At 37.0% G+C, this 23108-nt stretch overlaps 1 protein-coding gene across 1 annotated transcript in view; it reads left to right on the top strand.

Annotated features, from left to right (window-relative positions):
• LOC125775367 (uncharacterized) overlaps positions 1-23108 on the top strand; it is a 915975-nt gene that overhangs the window by 780642 nt on the left and 112225 nt on the right. The gene's annotated exons all lie outside the window — the stretch shown is intronic.

The raw sequence follows: 23108 nt of genomic DNA on the forward strand, positions 1-23108 counted from the left end.
AATAATTAAAATAAACAACTCTTTTGTTTACGAAGGTGCTTTTCGCGGAGATCGACAGGAAGTTTAAGTGCGGTGAGATGATTGAGTGGATAGGCTGTTGCACCTGCTAAAAGTTTCTCAGTATATGTAACGCAGCCTATTACCATTTTTTCTTATTGGACTTTGACCCGCAAAAAGGAATTTGGAAAAGTCACTACCATAGTATAAGCTTTATTGTTATCCAATACAAGAACCAAATTGTATTTGCATTCTTTAAGTTAAGCTTTTTTACTTGTACTAGGCTAGCCTAAAAGTATACACCGAATTTGGTAAACGTTTCATCTGGTAGTTGCCACATATATATATATATTTATTTATTTTTACTAACTATTGGCTAACTAACAGCCCTATTCTGAAAAAACCTCTCAACTGAGTTGAGAGGAAATATTTGAGAGATTTCTTGTGAGGCATAATTTGTGAGGCTATTCTTGCTCAAACCTCATAAGAAAAAAGCTTAAAAAAGCTTAAAAAAGTCCCCACGTGAGGTAAAAAGCTTTTTTAATAAAAATAAGCAAACAAAAATGGACACACAAATGGATAATCAGCATATGTAAGTAATTTTGAAAATTTATATATATATATATATATATATACAATAATTTCATATATATAATAATTAAATAAGTAATAATAAAAATGTAAAAAAATAAAAAAATGAAATTAAATAAAATGATTTATTTAAACATATGTAGATGTCTTTTTATTCATTCTTAGAGGAAGTAAAATGTACAGAGACAGAAAGTAACTTACATATATGTTTATATGCATATGTTTATTTCTACAGAGGATTGGCTCATATAGAGCATATAACTATTAAAAACGCATTTTTGCTAAGAGCCATGCCCGTAAAAATACAAACACGCCAGGAAACGCAGAAAACAGATATATTCGACTTCTGCATATACAAAGAACAGTTCCTCCATGCTCAAATACTTTTTAAAAAATGTAAAATATTGATTTAAAACAAAATAAACACTGATGTTTTCTATTACCTACGAATAATCCCTTATATAATAAAATTATAATATGTATTGAAGTTTTTGAACATTTTAATTAATTATCTTAAGGCTTAGGCAATGGTTTGAAGAATTTTGTAATTTTTTCTTGCTTAGTAGTTTTCAAAAGCTCCTTCAATTCAGACTGATACACAGCAGTCGCATTAGCAATTTGTCTCTTAAAAATTAGACTTCGTTCCATAGACGGATCAATGTTTATAAAGAAATCGCAGAACTCATTTGCCATTCTTAAACCTTCACTAAGATTTTTCAAATTGAATGTCACGTTTCCAGTGCTTGTTGAAGCCTCTTCTTCAATAGGTTGTGAATTTAACATTTCCTCCAAGTCGGTTTCAGTCAAATCTTCATCTTCTGATTCAAGCAATTCCTGAATGTCTCTTGATTCTATCTGTTCGAACCCATCTCGTCCTATTCCATTCGCGATTTCGGCTATGCTTGCCATCAAAATTTGAGCTTGCACAGATTCCTCGTCATTTTCTGCAGTCAGAGCAGGCCACATTTTTTTTTGATTTTGAAGGTTCGTCTAATGTAATAGAGCTTAAAGGCCTGGATTATTCCTTGATCCATAGGTTGAAGCAAAGCCGTCATGTTGGGAGGTAAAAATGTGACTTTTATATTTGGATGCATAGTTTCAAGTTCGCGAGGATGACCTGGTGCATTGTCTAAAACTAGGAGCGCTTTAAAGTCTAAATTCTGTTTTTTTTTTTAAATAAATTTCAACTTCAGAAACAAAACAATTTCGGAACCAGTCACAAAAAATAGCGCTTGTAACCCACGTTTTCTTATTAGCACGCCAAAACACTGGCAGGTTGTCTTGGTTTTGATTTTTTAAAGCCCGAGGATTAAACGATCTGTAAAGCATCAGTGGCTTAATGACACAATGTCCAGATGCATTAGAACATAGCAGCAGTGTAACTCTATCCTTTGCTACCTTAAATCCAGGAGCAGACTTTTCGCTTTTAGAAATTAATGTTTTGTTTGGCATTCTCTTCCAAAACAGTGCAGTTTCGTCTGCGTTAAATACTTGCTCAGGTTTGTATCCTCCATCAGCTACTAGGTTTGCAAATTCTTCTGGATATCGTCCGGCTGCAGCAGTGTCGTCCAGATGCTGCTTCTCCAACGATTTTGATGTTATGCAATGATTGTCTCACCTTAAATTTATTGAATCAACCTTCTGATGCTTGAAATCCTCTATCTGTACATTCACCACTAAAACTACCATCAGGTTCTTTAAAATGAGCGTAAAGACGCTTGGACTTCTCCCGGACCATTGGACCACTCAGGGGCACCCTTTTTTGGTTGCGGTCTTCGATCCATAATGACAACGCCACTTCCATTTTTTGTATTGCTGGATCACGAACGATTTTAGCTGACTGTGAAGTTGAAGCTACAGACGACCTTATTTTATTCGTTGACATTGAATGAGCGTGAAATGGATACAAATGACTCTCCAAGGCGTAAACGATCAAACATTTCTATTTTCACTTTAAGCGGTAAGACAGTTTTTTTCGTGTTTCTCATTTTTTTAGTTGACATTATAAACTAGGAAGAGTGCAGTAGAGACGTGTTACTCGATCACAATTTTTGTAACTAATGTGAAAGACAAAACAATAAAACACGCAAAGCAGCTTTTACTATAAACGGAACAACAACATTTAAAAATATTCATATGTACTTTATTTCACAAAAGTATTTTTAGTATTTTTAGTATTTTTAGTCGCGAATATATAAATTGGGTCTCACTTTTTAATCCGTGAATAGTGAAAACACGAATAAGGAGCTTTTACTGTATATAGCTAGATTATGCTTCGAACCCCGCCCCCTGTGTTAAATAACGACATTCATAAGATAAGCGTTACATCAAGTGATGACTACAGATCAGTGACAAAAATGTTGCCTGCGTTGGGAGCTTCATGGTATTCCTTTGAAGACAAACAAACGCGTCCAATAAAGGTTATGATTAAAAATCTCCACCATTCATGCAGCATTAGTGATACTATCGCTGATTTAAAAGAACAAGGTTTAAATGTTATGAACGTCGTAAATAAACTCAAGTGGAAAACACGAAAACCTTTAAACATGTTTTTAGCTACTTTTGATTCTAGTGAAGACATCAAGAAAATTTATGAAATCAAACACATTCTTCACACTGTTGTTCTTATCGAGCCTGTTAGGACTTATTCCACAATGTAAAAATCGCCACGTATTTGCACACATCAAGAACTTCTGTGGCAAAATGTCAAAGTGCGTTAAATGCGGTGGTAAGCACAAAACCATCGAGTGCCAAAAAACAAACTCAGAAAAACCAAAATGCTGTAACTGTGGCGAAAGCCATCCGGCCATCCGGCAAACTGCACAGGATGTATTGTTGCCAAGGAGATTCAAAGTATTCGTAACAAAGCCTTGAAGAAACAAAAAGTTTCCACAAATTTGCCCAGTACATCAAATAATCTACCCATTGGTAATAAAAGTACTGTCAACAAGCAGAATCGTGTACAGACGAGTAAGCTCACTTTTTCTGAAGTATTGAAAAACAACTCAAACGTGGTGAACGAAAAACAAAACACAAAGATTACTGAAGACCTACTAACTCAAATCCTTGAGAAGTTAAATAAACAACAAAAATTCAATAACGATCTGTGCAGCCGTTGGGATAACCTCGAAAAAAATAAAAATAAAAATAAAAATAAAACAAAATCTAAGGCATGAATGGTGCTCTCCGAGTTATGACATGGAATGCAAATGGACTACTAAAGCACCAAGAAGAGCTTCTACTTATTTTACAAAAAGAGAAAATAGATGTATGTCTAATATCCGAAACTCATTTTACGAGACACAGCCATATAACTTTCCAAAATTACGATATCTCTCATACAATCCACCCTAGTAATTGTGCGAGGGGAGGCACTGCTGTTATTGTTAAAAACAGCATTAAACATTATGAGGATAGAAAAATCAGTACGCACAATATTCAAACCACAAGTATTACTCGTATATTAAAAGCAATGAACCCTTGTCAATTACGGCAATGTATTGCCCGCCGAGATACAAAATCCTCGTTGAAGAATACGAGTATAAAGAACTTCTCAATATGCACAAACACAAATTTATTAAGTATGGGGACTTTAACGCTAAGCATGTTTACTGGGGATCGCGCCTAACGACAGCTAAAGGGCGAGACTTATTCCAGGCATCTCAAGAAACCGGGCGTGAGTTTGTATCGACCGGAACACCAACTTATTGGCCAACGGACACCAACAAAATACCAGATGTTGTAGACAAATTTATAACCAGGAATATATCTCGAAATTTCGTAGAAATAGAAGGTGGGTTAGATCTAAGCTCTGATCACTCCTCATTATATTTAACAGTAAGTGAAACGGTAATTAAAAGAGGTACTAGTCTGAAGTTATACAACAAAAATACGGACTGGACTTCGTTCAAACAAATACTTAAGACTAAAATAAAGTGTCCGAAAATCACAACAATTGAACAACTAGAGTTAGAAGTTAACACATTTACGAAAGAAATTCAACAAGCAGCTGGGATAATACTCCGGAGATAAAGCGGAAAATTATAAGTACAAATTACCCTAAAGAAATAAAAATCCTTCTAATTAAGAAAAGAAAGTTACGGCGGAAATGGCAACAAACCCGCTCGACAAAACCAACCTTAATAAGGCAACAACAGAATTAAAACGATAAATTGCTCATATTAAGAATGAGACAGTTAATAAATATTTATCTCAACTATCCGCTGACAAAAAAGAAAAAGTAAAAGTATCTGAGCCGTCCAACAAGTCACGTTGCACCACTAAAAGTTGCTTCTAATACATGGGCTAGAAGTTATTGTGATAAAGCTAATGCATTTGCAAAACATCTAGCTGAAACCTTTAGAATAAACGAGGATAGTGAAATCGTGTTCCTCATTAGTATTCAACAGCATCATGCAACAATCCCAGCAATCACCTTTTGTGAACTTAAAAGTGAAATTAAAAAGCTTAAAGTTAAGAAAGTAGCTGGCTTCGATTTAATTACAGCTGAAGTGTTAAAGCAGTTACCATACAAATGTTTACGGAAGCTCACCTATCTTTTCAATACAGCAATCCATCTGACACATTTTCCAAGTCTTTGGAAAGTTGCCGACGTTGTTATGGTTCCTAAGCCAGAAAAGGATCCTTACGTAGTCTCATCATATAGAAGCAGTTAATCCCATCGCATCAGTTCGGTTTTAGAAATAAGCATTCAACAATAGAACAAATTCACAGAATAACATCAGAAATAGAAAAATCCCTGGAGGAGGGAAACGTATGCTCAGCTGTATTCCTTGACGTTGCACAAGCGTTTGACAAGGTATGGCACGAAGGCCTTATGCAAAAACTAAAATCATGTCTTCCGGTTGAGTATTGTGCTCTTTTAGAATCGTATATCACCATGAGATTTTTCCGTGTAAAACAAGAAATATATTCTCCAAACTTAAAGAAATTGAAGCAGGAGTTCCTCAGGGAAGTATCTTAGGACCACTTTTATATATTCTGTATACAAGAGACTTACCGTTAGCACCAAACAGTATGACTGCGTCGAAAAAACAGCAGAAAAAGCTGCGCTAAACCTGCAACATGCGAGCAACTCTGTAGTAAGTTGGACAAAAAAATGGAGAATAAAACTAAACCTTGGCAAATCGGTTCATGTAATTTTTGCAAACAAAAGAATCACTTATCAACCTATAAGTATTCTAGATGTCTACATACCATACGCAAATACAGCTAAATATCTTGGCATCACCCTTGATGCTAGATTACGTTGGAAAGAGCAAATTAAAATAAAAAGGATTGAACTTAATCTGAAATTGTCGAAAATGAAATGGCTAATTGGGCGAAGGTCAGACCTGTCCATATACAACAAATTACTTCTTTATAAACAAATAATCAAGCCGGTATGGTATGTAAATGCTCCCTGGTACTGCAGAAATGCGGATTTTCATCGAGACCTAAGGATGAATACAGTTGCTGAAGAAATAAGGAGTCAGGCAGATGCCCACTACAAAAGGCTTAATGCACATGTGAACGAGGAGGCGAGAAATCTTCTTTTAGACCAGCGTTGTCCACGGCCTATGCGCACAATACCGCACGGACAGTGCCAGACACCTCACACCAACATGTCGCGACAAGTGTCTGTGAAAGCACGATTGTGCGACTGTATTCAACTTCGTAGCCAAGCAAAGAAGAATTTTGCGATCAGTTGACGCTAGAATAACCAACACAAGCATAACGTGCACATAGTCACGTTGGACAACACTGTTTTAGACACATGCCGCTCTAGTCGATTATGTCGAAAAAAACCAAATAGCTTAGTTGGAAGCTAAAGTATGTACGAGTATGAATACGTATTACTATTAATTTCTATGTAATTTGTTTTTAAGATATTCAAATCAAACTGCTCGTTAGTTTTGAAACTAGTTGTAGTGATATCAAACATTGTTAAAGTTTTAAAAATGTTTGTAATAAAAAAACAAAAAAAAACTGATACCGCGCTCGATATGTCCGAACAGGATCTGCTGTTAGTGTACGTTTCCGGTAAAATAAAGACCCAATATGTAGTCGATTCGGCTAATAAAGGTGTACAACGTGTTTGGATCTCCTTCGAACTTTTCAACATTAGCAATCTGGTATGCGACCTGGCTCTTGTTGCTGTCTGAGAGAGCCGTCGGTGCTTCTTCTGGGTCTGGCATTTTGTTTTATTTGTTGTTGTTATATGTTGCTTCTTAATTTATTTTACTTGGTAGAAATTCTTAATTGTTGATTTCTTAATTCTATTTGTTTTATTCTTAATTTGCTTTACTTTGTTGAAATTGTTAATTGTTGATTTTTTAATTTTATTTATTTTGAAATCTTAATTGTTGATTTCTTAATTTTATTTGTTTTATTTCCAATTTGGTTGCGCTGCAGCACTTTCGCGGTTTTATTGAGGTAATCTTTTGGATTTACGTCTTCTTCCGAATTCTGTAGTGTCTTCCTGATTTTTATTCAGGTTTTATCTATGCCGTAATAGACTTTGCGTTATACGGTGTTGCACTATTGTCGAAGATTCTTTTAGAACTTAGCACGATATTAACCGTCGCGAGGGCGTCGATAAGCGTGGGTTTTTGTTTCTGATAACATTGAAGTTATCACGACAGACTGCGCCATAAAAAAACTCAAAATTGTTTAAAATTTGAATGCGTCTTTATTTGTTAGATTGTGACTTAAGATTAAATTTACATTTTATCATCCGCAGGAATGAATCTAAATTCTTTCTGTTGAAATATAAAACAAAACTGCAAACAAAGCAGTTTTACCATAGCCGCACTCAGAGCACTTGAGCATTAACCTTTAACTTAAGAGGTCAAATTTCGAAACGTAGATTTAGAGATAGTAGTAAATTTTACACCATTTTGATTGTTAAAATTTATTAGAGATTTTTTTATTATAATACTTACAAATTTCATCAAACTGATTTAAATTAATTCTATTTACTGTATTTGGAAAGAAATTTTTAAACTCTTTGTATTTTTTTGAAAAATTTGTCGTTTATTTTAGAAGCTTTTTTTAGGATTATGAGAAAATCAAAACACAAGGTGTAAAATTTACTACCACGTCATTAGTTAAAGGTTAAGATCAAAATACTGTTAACAAATATTGCTACCAAAACTGCAAACAAAGTAGTTTTGCCACAGCCGCACTCAGAGGACTTAGAGTGATTAAATGAGTCTCAGACCCCCCTCACAATATTACACACCCACACCACACACATTACATACACCACCTCGTCATTCACCACCACATCTTACCCACACACCACATCATCATTACATTCCACATCACACGCACACAAATACTACAACATCACCATTTAAACATAACAAAAAAAGGAGCAAAAGGGACGGACGGACAAGGCACCAGCCTCTTTCGCATGATCGCTACGAATGCGCAAGCATCGCCACGTTTCTCCCCTGTATTAATCGCTTTTTTCGTTGCGCCCTTTTTAATTATTCAATTATTTCCGTGCAATGTAAGTGTCGCTTAAAGTGCTCAGAAACTAACCCAATAAAACATGGTCCTTCGAGCCGTAACGGACGGTACAAGTGGTGATACAAATTAATAAAATAAAAAAAAATAAAATTTTTGTGAAGAAAAAACCAAAAGAGGAGGTGACTAAGGGACAAAAAAAGAAAAAAAACCGTTTGTGGAAAGAAAAAAAAACAAAATAAAATATAAACGGTGAAAAATTTGTTTGGAGAAAAATATAAAACAACGGTTGTAGCAAAATGAACAAAAAAGGCCGTTAGTGAAAAAAAAATTGTAAAACAAAAACAAAAAACAACTGTGGTGACAGGGAAAGTCAAAAGCCGTTGGTGGCAAAACCAAGGTACCGGTAGTGCCAAAAACAAAAAATTATATATACATACTAGCTGACCCGCCCAATTTTTATTTTTTTTGGAAGTCATAGACTCGTATAACTTTACCACAAATAATATAAACTTCAAACTACGCATTTTCATTTAATGTTTTTAATGTTTGTAGCGCCATCTACTGTAACATACCGCACTTACTCAATACCGCTGTTAGCGCCACCAACTTGTGGATAGCTCTTTGCTAATAATAAACAAATAAATTGCAATAAATAAATAATGCGACTATAAGGAGAGTTAAAAACTATCCTATCTTTCAAGTTGGACCAAACTGCACACAGTGTTAAAAATTTCATTAAAATCGGTTCAGTAGTTTAGGAGTCCATCGCAAACAAACAACGAGACACGTGATTTTTATATATTAAGATATGTATATCCGTATGGGTATGTACATAAAATCTCGTACATTACCAAATAAAGTGGAAAAAAAGCGGTAACAAAATCATTAAAGTGAAGTGATAATAAACTCGGAAGAAGAAACATATTATATAAGTATGTAAAATCGCAATAATTAAAGTGAAGAAAAGTGCAAAAGGAAAAGAGGAAAAAAAAATTGCGGAAAATAACACACGAGCACATATGTATATGTACATAGTGAAGTGATCTAAAAAACAAGTAGAAAGTGAGTTGAAATCGGAATGCGCAAATTTACATAACAAAAATTTTTACATACATATGTACAAGTAATAACAAACGGGTTAGGAAAATTAAAGCAAATACATAAAACGGTCGCGATTAACAAAACAAAAAAAAAAAGAATAAAAGAAAAAGGGCGCGAAACTAAACCAATACAAAACATACAAATAACAATTATCAACGCGGGAACAAAACTAACAACGCACCTGAACATCTGGACATCACAGAGACCTCAGAGACTTGCACACTACCAACAAAGGAGACGAGCACAGGAAAACACAATTATAACAGCTGACCGCCGTTAGGAGAGAAGGCCACGGACACTAGACAACAGAGCAAATACACTTATACAACACCCGTGAGTTAAATAAAATTCACCACCATACATAAATATCGCTTTAAAGTCCACATTGGCATCCATCTCGCAATACTCCTTGTTCTTTGGCCTTCAAAAACAAGCAGGTTTGCATATAAAAGCATAATACATACATACATACATATTTACATATGCATGTACAAAGTGCAGTGATCTCTAATCGACTTACAAAAATATATATATATATATATCACAAATATATACATATATATATGCATATACTTACAATATATATATATATACGTATATACATATTCATATGCGCATGTAGGAAACATTTTCTTCTGCGGTAATAACAACCAAATTAAACCTAATTGAAGTAAATTACGTAATTTACGTATTTCATTTGAAAAACTCTTATTAACCTACTAGAGTTTCGGTTTTCAGCTTCACGTACAATTGAACGCGTTATCGTTAAATTAAATTCGTTCAAAACTCTTATTTACGCAAACTAGTTCGCGCCCAAACACATAAGTACATATACAAGTATATACGAAAATATTTTGAAAGTTTGGTTATCAAAAAGCCAGTGGTTTTATTGATTCTCTTTGAAACTCTTGTATACAAAAGAGTTTTCTATTCTCTATATTATTATACAAAGCTACATATTTCTGTACATCTACCAGTCTAGTTTACACTTAGTCATTTTAAATTATTTTAAAACATTTTCTCAGATTCACAAGAATGTAAAGCAATACAGTCACTAAAAGCTCCAAAAATGATTTCAGAAGAAAGAATCCCGTGTACACCAGCTGATGCTACACGCTCAAAGCAAGGTGCTACAAAACAAAAAAGACTGAAAGATATTTCATATACTAAGTTTATTGCTGAGAGTGACAGTCTAATTCGATACTGCACTCGATTTTCAACTTCACAGGCCAGTACGAGGAGACGAAAGCTATGATCTCCGATCAATTGAAATTAATTAAAGCAATTACACCTGCTCCACAACCGAGAGTAGAGCTGCCACAAGTTCAAATCCAAGTTCAGGCATCCACCTCAAGGTGCCCGCATGTGACACTGAAATTTTTCATGGTGGTTATGAACAATGGCCGTCCTTCCGGGACATGCTTACAGCTGTGTACATAAACCATCCAAAATTATCACAAGCGCAAAAATTGTATCATCTCAGATACAAAACAAAAGGTCAAGCAGGGGTAATAGTCAAGCAGTTCGCTCTTAATGACGAAAATTTCAATTATGCTTCGGAAGCTCTAAAAGCTCGTTACGAAAACGAAAGAATATTAGTCGACAAACAAGTCACAATATTAATGAATTTACCAAAAATTCAGAAAGAAGCAAGTGGAGAATTTATAACGCTTCAATCCACTGTTTCAAATTGCTTGTCTGTTCTAGCGACACAGAATATTCCCACAAACAATTGGGACCCCATTCTGGTAAATATATGCACATCCTAATTACCAGAAAAATCGTTACTTTTGTGGGAGCAATCGCTCTCATCACGAAAAAAGTGCCCAACGTGGCAACAAATGAACGATTTCTTAACTACCCAAAACGAAATTGCGGAAAGAGTAGACAGAAAAGTAGTCAGAACTAAAAACGTTCAACACGACCTAAATCGAGGCTTCATTATTCCCCATGCGAGTAACAACAACAACTTAAATCGTAGTTTTTTCAAAACACAAGCGTTCACATCCGAACAAAACAAACATATGTCATGCGAACTGTGTAAAGGAGGGCACAGGCTGAAATCTTGCGAGAAATTTCAAAAACCAAATATTAACGAAAGAAACAATTTCGTAAGAACGAAACAACTTTGTACCAACGGTTTGTCACATGCGCATGCGCTCAAAGATTGCGAAAGCAAATTTAATTGCGTTTATTGCCATAAACGACATAACTCAATGCTTCACATTACAAATTGTTCCAGCTTCGCTCAAAATAACGCTAATGTTAAAAGAGCTGCGGGATTAGTTGCAACAGCAAATCCCGACTAACAAAATTCCGAAAATTGCCAAGAAGCACAATGCTGCTCAAAGGCTTTAAAAACTCAGACGCTACACAGCGAAAACCAAAGCAGTGTATTATTACCCACAGCAGTGGTCTCCATCGAGCACCGACGAGAACTATTTAAACTTAGGGCCTTAATAGACCAAGGATCTCAACGATCATTTATAGTGTCTAGGGCACAAAGTAGGCTACAACTGCCAACAAAACTAGCTAATTTTGAAACTACGGGAATGGGCGGAAGAGTAGTACAAAACTCAAACAAAATCTGTCCCATCATTCTTGACCTAGTGGGATCAGCCACTTGGCGACACGTAGCCATTGCTGACCGTCTAATGAACAAAATCGAAATAAACCGCAAACAACAAGCCGATGTTCCCGCTATACAATTAACTAATTAAATAAAACGTTAAAAAACGAGAAACACGCTAATACCAACCGTTAAAATTAATATTCCGTAAGCAATTAACAAAGAAAACTAATCCCAATGGTCGATCAATACGACAACTCATTCATGCCGCATATACCCCAACGCCTCAAGCTGCAGTTGCAACAGCACCGGCAACAGGCAATCGTTCATCACGGGTATCGGACGGGCATCGTATAAGATGCCCCCTATGTCGCCGCCCACATCGCCTGCACCACTGTAGGATCTTTAGAGGGATGCGACCGTTACAGCGTCAGCAAGTGGCCCAGGCACATGGGCACTGTTTAAACTGCCTATCGCAGAAGCATAGGCTTCTAGAGTGTGAGTCGAGGGGTTTGTGCCAAATCTGCAACAGACCACATCACACGCTGCTTCATCGCACCACGATGCGAGATGTGAATCGGTCACCGATACCTCGCAGCCACTCAACAAGGCATCAACCCGGAAGTCGAGCAGTGCATCAGTATGTTGGAATATCAATTCGGCGTCGACCGTCTAGACCCAAGCCATGGCGATCCGCGGGCCTTAGCAGCGTCGTGGCAACGCTGCAACAGCTGCAGCGACTCCTAGGCTAATCAGTTTCCTAGGGGGGCCAGGATGGTTAAATGAGTCTCAGACCCCCTCACAACATTACACTCCTACACCACACACATTACATACACCACCTCGTCATTCACCACCACATCTTACCTACACACCACATCATCATTACATTCCACATCACACGCACACAAATACTACAACATCACCATTTAAACATACCAAAAAAAGGAACAAAAGGGACGGACGGACAAGGCACCAGCCTCTTTCGCATGATCGCTACGAACGCGCAAGCATCGCCACGTTTCTCCGCTGTATTAATCGCTTTTTTCGTTGCGCCCTTTTTAATTATTCAATTATTCCCGTGAAAGGTAAGTGTCGCTTAAAGTGCTCAGAAACTACCCCAATAAAACATAGAACATTAAGATCAAAATACTGTAAACAAATTTTATAAAATGTGTGTGTATGGCAGAATACGTCAGTATATAACAGAAATTAATTATAAAATATGAAATTATCAAGTAACGAACTTACCTCTTTAAAATCAAAAATAAACTGCGCTTTTTGTTTTTTCTTCTCTTGTAAAATTGGATATTCATCTTTCCTATTCTAGCAAGTTAATATTACAATATGTTTAGAATGTCGATAGTTTTTCTCTATCTAACGTATGCTTTAAATTATAAAATATAATATTAATATTTAGTAAAATTTTATTGTATCAGTCTGAAATTTTGCATCCGTACCATTTGCGCAAAAAGGAGCCGCACATTTGACGAAATAACTGATATCGGACCTCTGTAGCACATTGCTGCTATACAAATTGAGTGATCGAAATAAAGTTTTTGCATGTAACAATTTTTCATGTGAGGAAATATTTTCATGAAATTTTGCCCAAAACAAAGGTGCCGTGTTGTACCGTATATACATATGCAGTGACATAGCTACAACTTCGGCCGTCCGGGACCAAGGATGTTCTGCCGCCCAACTTTATCTACCTACCTATAAGTTTCATAAGGTAGTTCGAACAAAAGTGAATTTTTACAAAATATCTTCGATATTAAGTATATAAAATTTAGGAAATTCTGAAGTTCCAAAATTCTCACAGTACGGTTTTTGAGGAAATTGATAGTAAATTTCCAAGACATCTTATTTAACTTAGACTGTCCAATTTTGCGACTCTCTCAATAGAATATGAAACTGCTTCAACTTTAAATTACAATGACATGATATATGATTATGCAGCGATCAAAGCTAGAAAAGTGCATCTTTAAGTTCTATCACTATTTTTAAGAAAGATATAAGCCAAAAGATATAAGACAAATTCAAATACTGAAAAGTATTCGAGTAAAAATTAATATTTTTCATTGTTATTCAGATTATCACATCTTTTTCTTTTATAATAAATTTTGTAAAAAAAATTGTTGAAGTATTTTTCTGAATATTAAAAAACAGCGAATATCTTTGCCGCCCCCCTTCGCTCCCTCTAACTACGCCACTGTACATATGTATGTAACTTACTGTCTTTGTACATTTTATTACTTTCTACAGTAGCGGACAAAAAAAAGAGGACACCTTAAAAATGTGTGATTATTTGACTTTATTTAAAAATGCGGACTTATATAAAAAATATTTCACGAAACCTGGTTTATATAAGTATTCGAAAGAAAAATATATAACTTAGTTCAAAATAAATATTTCCATTTTTCATTAGCAGCCGAAATAAAATATTTCCGATATTGCAAATTTCTGCTATGATACTTATAAAAAATGTTCTCAGAACTAAATGCGACACAATAAAAACTCGATTTTTTTTTAATTAGTAATAATAATAGAAATATAAAAATGTCTTGATTTAATATTTCGTGGTGCCTCCTTTGTTTTTTTTTTATCATGGTTTTTATTCGTTCGGGCATGGAATCAACTAACGACTGTAAAATTTGTGCCGGTATACCGTTATACCAAATGTCTTCAATTATTCGGTCAAGTTCTGACAAAGTTCTTGATCTCTTCTTGGTGATCCGAGCTTTCATGATGTGCCAAAAGTTTTCTATGGGATTTATATCAGGACTGTTCCCAGGCCAGTCCAGTGATAAAACACCCAATTCTGCTAAATATTTTTTTATCTGAAAAAACTTAAAACGTGTATTAACCATGTCTTTGTAAAATGAAATGTTATTAAGCATACATATGTAATAAAAAGAAATGTTACTTACCGATTTGGCTGGATGGCAAGGCGCAGAATCATACTGAAAAGTTATGTTGTCCATATAGGAAAAGAAAATGTTAATTTTGGACTCATCTAAAGATATGACTTTTCTCCAATCTTCTTTGGTCCAGGTTTTGTGCAGTTTCGCCCATTTGAGGCGTTTTTATCGCATTTTTACCGTCAATAGTAGTTTTTTGGCAGGTCGACAGGCTGTTAGTCCGGCTTCTTGGAGGCGGCGTCCTACTATTCGCGTATTGATTTCGGTTCCATTTAATTCCTGAATTTCACTTCTGATGTCTTCAGCCGTTTTAAATCTGTTCTGAATACTAATCCGCTCAATATGGTGGTCATCCTTGTTAGTAGTCTTCTTCGGACCTCCGGAACCCGGTTTGCGTTTTAAAGACTTAGTCTTCGCATATTTCTAAAGGAAAGCACCGACAGTAGTTTTGCTAAAATTTTTTTACCGCTAATTTTACGTATACTCAAGTTTTGCGATCGCAAAGCAAAAATTGTGGCTTTCTCAACTTCAGTCCGTTTTGGACTTTTTAAACATTTCATTTCAAAAGCGCTTTATTGTTGCTGAATAATGAACTTGCTAAACTAAATACTTACTTGTATAATAAAGTTTGATTTGTTAACACTACATGGATTTAAAGTCACTGCAACTAAGTGTCCCCTTTTTGTCCGCTATTGTAAGTATGGACAAAAAGACATCTAGGTTTAAATAGGTCGGTCATTTTATCGTATATACATATGTTAAAAGTAATAACATATTAATCAGTAATAAACACATATATAAATACAATTTTCCACACTCATTATTTTTATTAGCAAAGCAAAGTAATTTCGTAAAATTGAATTTATTTAACGAATCAGCTTAACAATTTAATTAATTGACAAAATCCGTCAAAACGCGTTTGCTTGCCGAAAATAACAAATTCAAAATTAGAATTGAGTTTTATTTCTTGAATGATAAATTACGGAAACGTATAGACTTTGTGGGATGCAATGAGATAAGTTAGGTTAGATGGCTAATCAGAGATCGTACTTAGTCCTTTGTGAAGCCAATGAAAATAGAACTAAGGCTTGACCTCCAAAACGTGGGACAGTTAAGAAGGAAATGTTGGCTTGTTTCTACCGCATCTTCCAAACAACTTCTGCAAATGGTGTCCAGTAAGATTCCCAATCTTACAGCATGTATGCCAATAGGGCAGTGGCCTGTTAAGAACCCACTACTAAGGAAAGGCTAGCCTTACTGTGGGCAAAGAGATCGCTAGATATCCTGCGATCTATCTTGAGCCAAAAGGCTTTTGAGACTGCGCAAGTACCGATGACCTTGGTCCAGCGTCTTATTAAATTCTATAACATCTCTAGAATATTGTCCTAAAGTTTAAAGTTGATCCGACTAATAGTTTCGGAGATACAGCCTTTAAGAACTTGTGCGCTTGCAGCTAGCTAGGCTTACTGTGCCGTCTTTAAACGCGTTTTTCTCAAAACTATAGTCGGTTGTCCAGATTTCTCGCGAGCTACTCAACCGATCTTGATGAAATTTTACACAGGTCATTTACAAGGTCTTGAACGAAGGATATTTTTTAATTACAACTATTTAAAAAACAATGTCGAGAAATTTTCATCGAAATTAGCATCTTTTTATAAAAACGTCTGCCAAAAATCCAATTTTCATTTTTTTTCCTTCGTCCAATACCTAGTTTATTGTCTTTACTAAAACACGTATTTTTTATTTTTATTTCAGATGATCCTGAAAGAAGTTCTGCTGACAACGCGGATGCAACTTTTTTCCGAGGGACTGCCGGAAATGGCGTCGTAATGATTGCCATTTTGATATTTTTTTTTTTTTGAAAATTTTACAAAATTTTTATTAACGCTGCTTAGATAACGTTATTTTTAAGTACTGAAAAGATAACGTACGTCTGAGAGACGTATTCAAGTTTTCGTCGTTTAAGGATGTCAATGGAAACACTTTTGCAGATATTTTTTTACGTAGATCTTTTATTTAATTATTATACTTTTATTTTGGATATTTGTTCTGCAGTTAACGACTGAGAAAACTGAAAGCGAGAATATTCCCTTTTAACGGTTGTGAGAGAGAGAACGAAAAATAAAACAAGTGTACGTCTCGCAGACGTACGTTATCTAAGCAGGGTTAAATATGGGTCTTTTAAATAAAAAAAATTTCATTAAAATATTTCATTTTTATATGTAAAAAAAATTATTGAAAAAAGGCCGTTTTTTGCCCGAGGAAACCCATGTAACCCCTTAATAGCTCATCAGCTTTGCAATTATCTGCGATTCCGCTGTGGATCAGCACCCATACCAGTCTTATAATAAATACTCTCGCTGCTAGGGATAACGTCGATAGACACTCTTCGACCAACACCGAACGCACTGTAAATGAGTTCAAGGCTAGTATCGCCGCTTTGATATCTGAGTGAATGGTGACTTCTTTGAAGTTTGACACTCTCCGGAGCAGCAGAACTGCTGCTACCTTGATGGCTGCAACCTCAGCCTGGAAGACACCGCAATAGTCTGGAAATCTGAAACTGGAGTTGATAGAGAGCTCCTGAACCTGCCCCAAGCTTGGCCCCATCCATAAAGAAACTTACTCCTCCTCTCCTCCAACAACTTCTTCCCACCCATAACTCTCTCGTCGGTATATGGGCAGAGAAGATTCCCTGAGTCTAATAGCTACTGGTTAAATGAGCTTCTGCGCCCCCCTCTTAATATAATATAACTACACCCCACACATACACACCATACTCAACACATCATCTTTCATCCCACACTACACACACCACACTCCACACATCATCTTTTCATCCCACACCACATACAACAACTCAACGAATCATCATCTACACCACACCTTTCGCTACACACAATCAACAAAAGGAACTGGCGGACGGCGCCAGGCCTCTTTTTCATTCGATCCGTGCGCTTACACATACGTATCATCAGCATGTTCGAGTGAAGTAGACGTGTTTTTTTGTGCTCTTCAAATCCCTTAGCAAATTCTGTTGTTTACTGGGGAAAAGTTAGTTTATTTTTTGTTTGTGTGGAACATCCAGAGAGGCTAAGCCAAATAAGTGGAAATCAGGCCTAAAGAAAAGATAAGTACACCTTGATTTTTTGATAATATATAATCATCTGCACTTACCTTTTGTGTTTTTCCGCGCCAATTTTGTGAAAAAATTACAATTATTTCCCCTTACAGCAGCGTGTGGAAAGCATGATGGCGGGTCAAATACACATCAACCAAACTATGCGCGAACTTGTGAGCAGTATTGTGGCGCTACACGCAAAATCGGAAAAAGTAGAAAACCCATTGAGAAGAGTGAAAATAGGAAAATCATCTCAAATCACCATTGGTAGAGATGATAATACCCCAAAAAGAATGCGAGAGACATCGGGCTTTTTACCACCCACAAAAAAGCCAAAAAACGTAGCTGAGAAAGAGCAATTATCGTATAGTGGAGCAGTAAAAAACACCCAAAAGGATACCACAACCCTTCAGAGCGCAAATGAAAGATGGGTAGACGTGGTTAAAAAGAGGAAACCGATGGAATAGAAAATTAAAACCAAACCGGATGCCATTATAATCACGAAGAAAGAAGGAGCGTCGTATGCAGAGATTCTGCGAAAATAAAAAGTGACAGCGGGCTTGAGGAGTTGGGTTCGAACGTAACCTAAGTTCAGAAAACACTCAAAGGAGACCTGCTCTTAGAACTGAAAAATGGAGGAGACACGAAAGCTGAATCCTTTCAAAGCGTCTTGGAAGGAGTGGTTGGAGAAATGGCTATGATACAGCCTAAAACCCACAACGTGACCATTGTATGCAAAGACCTAGACGAAATAACAACTCCCGAAGAAATTTGCTCAGCACTGAAAAGAGAGGGTGGAATCCAAAATCTAGAGACAACAAACGTCAAAAGTCTACGACAAACAAGGAGCGGCACACAAATAGCACTTATATGCATGCGCTCTCAAGACGCTAAGGCCGCACTCAAAGTGGGAAAGATAAAGATTGGTTGGTCAATATGTCGCCTTCGGCAATACTCGCCTATCCCCAGGTGTTATAAGTGTTTCCTTTTGGGTCACATGGCTCGCAAATGTTGCAGCCTGACAGACAGATCTTCCCTATGCACGCGTTGCGGATCCTCAGGACACGTAGCAAAGTTGTGCACAAACGTTCCGAGCTGTATGCTCTGCAAAGGGGAGCACTCTGTATTGAGCACGACTTGCCCAAAGTACCTCGAGATGATGAAATCGCTAAGTAAATGAAGATACTACAGCTGAATCTAAACCATTGCGCAGCAGCACAAGATTTGCTAGATCAGATAATCATAGAAGAGAACATTGATGTCGCCATACTAAGTGAACAATACTCCCAGCGTCCGGAAAGCACATGGATTGCAGACAAAGCTGGCAAGGCAGCAATATGGTCCTGTAAAGGGCAACCTTTTAAGACCTGCTCCAGAGAAAAACATAATTGTTTCACATGGGCGAATATTCAGGGGATTTATTTTGTAAGTTGCTACACTCGTCCCAGCGCAACAATTGCAGAATTCGAAGATTTCCTCTTAAGGCTGTCTTTAGAAACCAGAGGCAAAACACCTATTATAATAGCGGGTGATTTTAATGCTTGGTCAAGTGCATGGGGCAGCAGATGTACAAACCACCGCGGGCGGCTAATTCATGAATATCTGAGTCAAACGCATTTAACAATAATGAACACCGGAACTCGAAATACTTACCAAAAAGGCAATAAAGGATCCATAACTGACATTATGTTTGCAAACGATTCGCTGAGCAGGCACATTAAGTGGGCAGTTTCCGACATATACACAAACAGTGATCACATGGCAATTATAGCGCAAATTTCGTACTCCCGAGAGCAGGAGCTTCTAAGCAGAAACCCCTCCCGAAGGCGAAGTTGGAAACAACAAGAGTTCGACCCAGACCTGTTTGACCTAGTCTGGAGTGCATCAAAGGCATCTGGTGACAGCGCCGCCCACTTGGTATCAGCAGTTCGAAAAGAACTCGTGGCAGCATGCGATGCAACAATGCGTAGAACGTCACATCACCACAAGCGGCGGCCTGTATATTGCGGCGTCCACAGCGTAACTGGGGCGAAACTAACGAAACTCGCCTTAGGGAGGAATTTAAAAGCTACAAGAGGCTCCTGAAGTCGGCAATTACACGAAGCAAAAAATCATGTTTTGAGAAGCTGTGTGAGGAAGCAAACCTTGACCCTTGGGGTACTGCATACAAAATATGCATGTCCAGATTTAAAAACAAGCAGCAGCAACCCAAAGATGCCTCTTTTATGGGAAAGGTCGTCGAAACACTATTCCCGAAACACGACCGGATTTCATATGCCAAGCGACGAAACGAAGCTGCAGAGTCACTCCCGTTAGTCACGGAAGACGAACTATTGGCAATAGCAAGGAAAATCAAAAACACCAAAGCGCCCGCATTGGATGGCATACCAAACAGAGCTCTGAAGGAAGCCATAAGCTTAAAACCCCGAGTTTTCGCTAAAATGTACAACGCTTGTTTAAAGGAAGAGGTATTCCCCGACTCTTGGAAAGTTTTGTTCTGCTCCCAAAACCAAAGAAACCACCTGAAGAACCTTCATCGTACCGACCTCTGTGTATGCTCGACACAATGGGTAAAGTGTACGAAAGTATAATACGAAACCGCTTGGAGTTAGCAATCCAGAAAGCCGGCGGATTATCAGAGAGACAATACGACTTTATAAAGAAGAGATCCACTATTGACGCACTACGAGTCGTCGATACTGCGAGATGTGCAGTAAGTGGCAAAAGATGCAAAGGCGGCACAAAAAAGTACGGTGCGCTGATCACCCTGGATGCCAAGAACGCGTTCAACTCAGCAAAATGGGATGGATGGAATACGGGCCCCTAAATACCTCATAAACATAATAACGAGTTATTTTAAAAACAGAAGGCTGATTTTTGAGACGGACGAAGGCACCAAGAGCTACTCTATCTCGAGTGGTGTACCCCAAGGCTCAGTGCTAGGCCCACTATTATGGAATCTTATGTACGATGGGGTGCTAAAAAGACAGCAACCAAAAGATATTAAACTAGTAGCTTATGCGGATGATCTCATGGTGGTAGCAGTAGCCAAACAATTAGCCGACCTGAGAATTAAATGTAATGAGTGCATAAATGGTCTACGCCAATGGTTCTCTTCTGTGAGTCTGAAACTGGTGGAGGAAAAAACAGAAGTTTTACTCACAAGTACTAGGAAGATAGAAGAACGAATAGAGCTCACTATAGGGGAGTGCAAGATTACCTCGCATCCACAACTGAAGTATCTGGGAGTAATATTGGATTCCAAATTAAAATTTAAAGAACACCTGGAGTATTCTTCCGCGAAGGCAAACAAAATCTATAATGCCCTATCGAGAATGATGACCAATAGAGGCTACGTGCGTTCCAGCCGGCGATTCTTAATAGCGAAAGCAATGAGTTCCGCAATACTGTATGCGGCACCAGTTTGGATACAGGCAATGGATATAAAAGCGTATGCTAAACAAATAATTGCAGTGCATAGGCTTTCTGCAATTCGAGTAATAAGTGCTTTCCGGACTATATCAACCGACGCTGCTGAAGTATTAGCCAGCATGCCGCCCATTGACATCCAGGGAGATGAACTCGAGCGTTTATATCATCTATCAGCGCCTAAAACAGTATCGGCAAAGACAGAGGAGAGGAACAATAGCATTAAAATGTGGCAGGAGCGGTGGAATTCCTCATCCAAAGGGCGTTGGACCCACTGACTTATACCGGACATCCATTCGTGGATAGACAGACGGCATGGGGACCTAGACTTTCATCTGACCCAAATACTTAGTGGACACGGGTGCTTCACAAGCTACCTTTTCAGATTCCACAACGACATCAGCCCGAATTGTCCGACATGTGCAGAGTATATAGAAGACTCTGAGCATGTATTATTTTATTGCCCTCGTTTGTCGAATACAAGGGAAAAGCTAAAAACCACACTGGGTGGTAGTTTTACGGTCGATAATTTAACGACACTCATGTGTCAGTCGACTGATAAATGGAAAGCTGTCAGCGAAGCGTCAGCATCCATAATGACCAAACTGAGATCTTTCCAACAGAATAGGCGTCCGTCAGTCCGCGCAATAGAGGCGACTTAAATGTCTTGTCCCTCCCACGAAGTAATACTTAATCGGTGGTTCCGTGGGAGAGTCTTGAGTTGGGAGTAGGTTAGGTTTAGCGAATTAAACTTCCGCACTCCGGCTTTCGATGCTTCCCCCTACTATAAAAAAAAGCCATTCTCCCGCTTTATCCGGTTTTTCAACTCGAGTTCATCTTTTGCCAAATCAACGGGTAAGTGCCGCGAGTTTTATCATCAAATTTTCTAGCCACCTTCGCGGCTATATATCTTCCGGCCAGGGAAATAATTTAAGGTGTAAAACGTCAACCAGAGGATCGAATATCAAGCAATTTTATATATACACATACTTTATATAACTCATACACTAACTGACATATTCGGTAAAAGGTTTGTTAGAAAAACTAAAACCGTTATACTATGTAGTATATTGCGGTTTTATAGATTTTTGCTATTTCTCCCAATACCACATAATATTAACATACTAAAAAACCAATGATGAGGAGTAAAGTCAGCCGGATATTAGGTATTCTGGTATTAGTTATATAGGGGATAGACCAAGTGTTTGCTAAACTTTATCTATTTTAAGCACAAATATACAAATATATGCTTTACAAAGTCAACCGGAAGTTCGAAAGTCTTTATCTTGAATGTATGGGGGCTAAACCAATACCAGAGAACGTATAATATAGAGAAGGTTCAATTGCGGACAGGCGTGTGAACTGTCAAGAGCTAACAAAATCCTATTAGTGGATTTCACCACTTTTGACTGAGAAGGAGAAATTTTAACAGTGCTGAGCGAACAGAGCTAAGCATTCAATGAAAATTATGCTCGGAAATATACATTGCTATTACAGACATATGTTGCTCTTTTGCCTATATTTTGATACGTTTACATGCAATCATATCAATTGATATGAATATCATTTTGCAAATTTTTGTGAATTCATGCGAAATTGATAATATTGTAATGAAATTATGCTATTTTCAAGGTAATATTTGCAGTTAATGTCCAAATAAAAACTACTTTTTAAATCTTTCTTATCTTTGATAATATTATATAATTTTTTATGCATGTATGTCTGCTATATAAGTACATATATGAAATATTATCGTAATATCGTAAAAACATAATATATTACAATAGTAATACATATGCACATATATGTAAGTATGTATGTAAATCACACCTCTTATCAGTTAAAACTTTCATACGCATCTATCCTGCAGATATGTATACAAGTACAAATCAATTTCATTTCA

Source organism: Bactrocera dorsalis, chromosome 1 (assembly GCF_023373825.1).
Source record: "Bactrocera dorsalis isolate Fly_Bdor chromosome 1, ASM2337382v1, whole genome shotgun sequence".
NCBI lineage: Eukaryota > Metazoa > Arthropoda > Insecta > Diptera > Tephritidae > Bactrocera > Bactrocera dorsalis.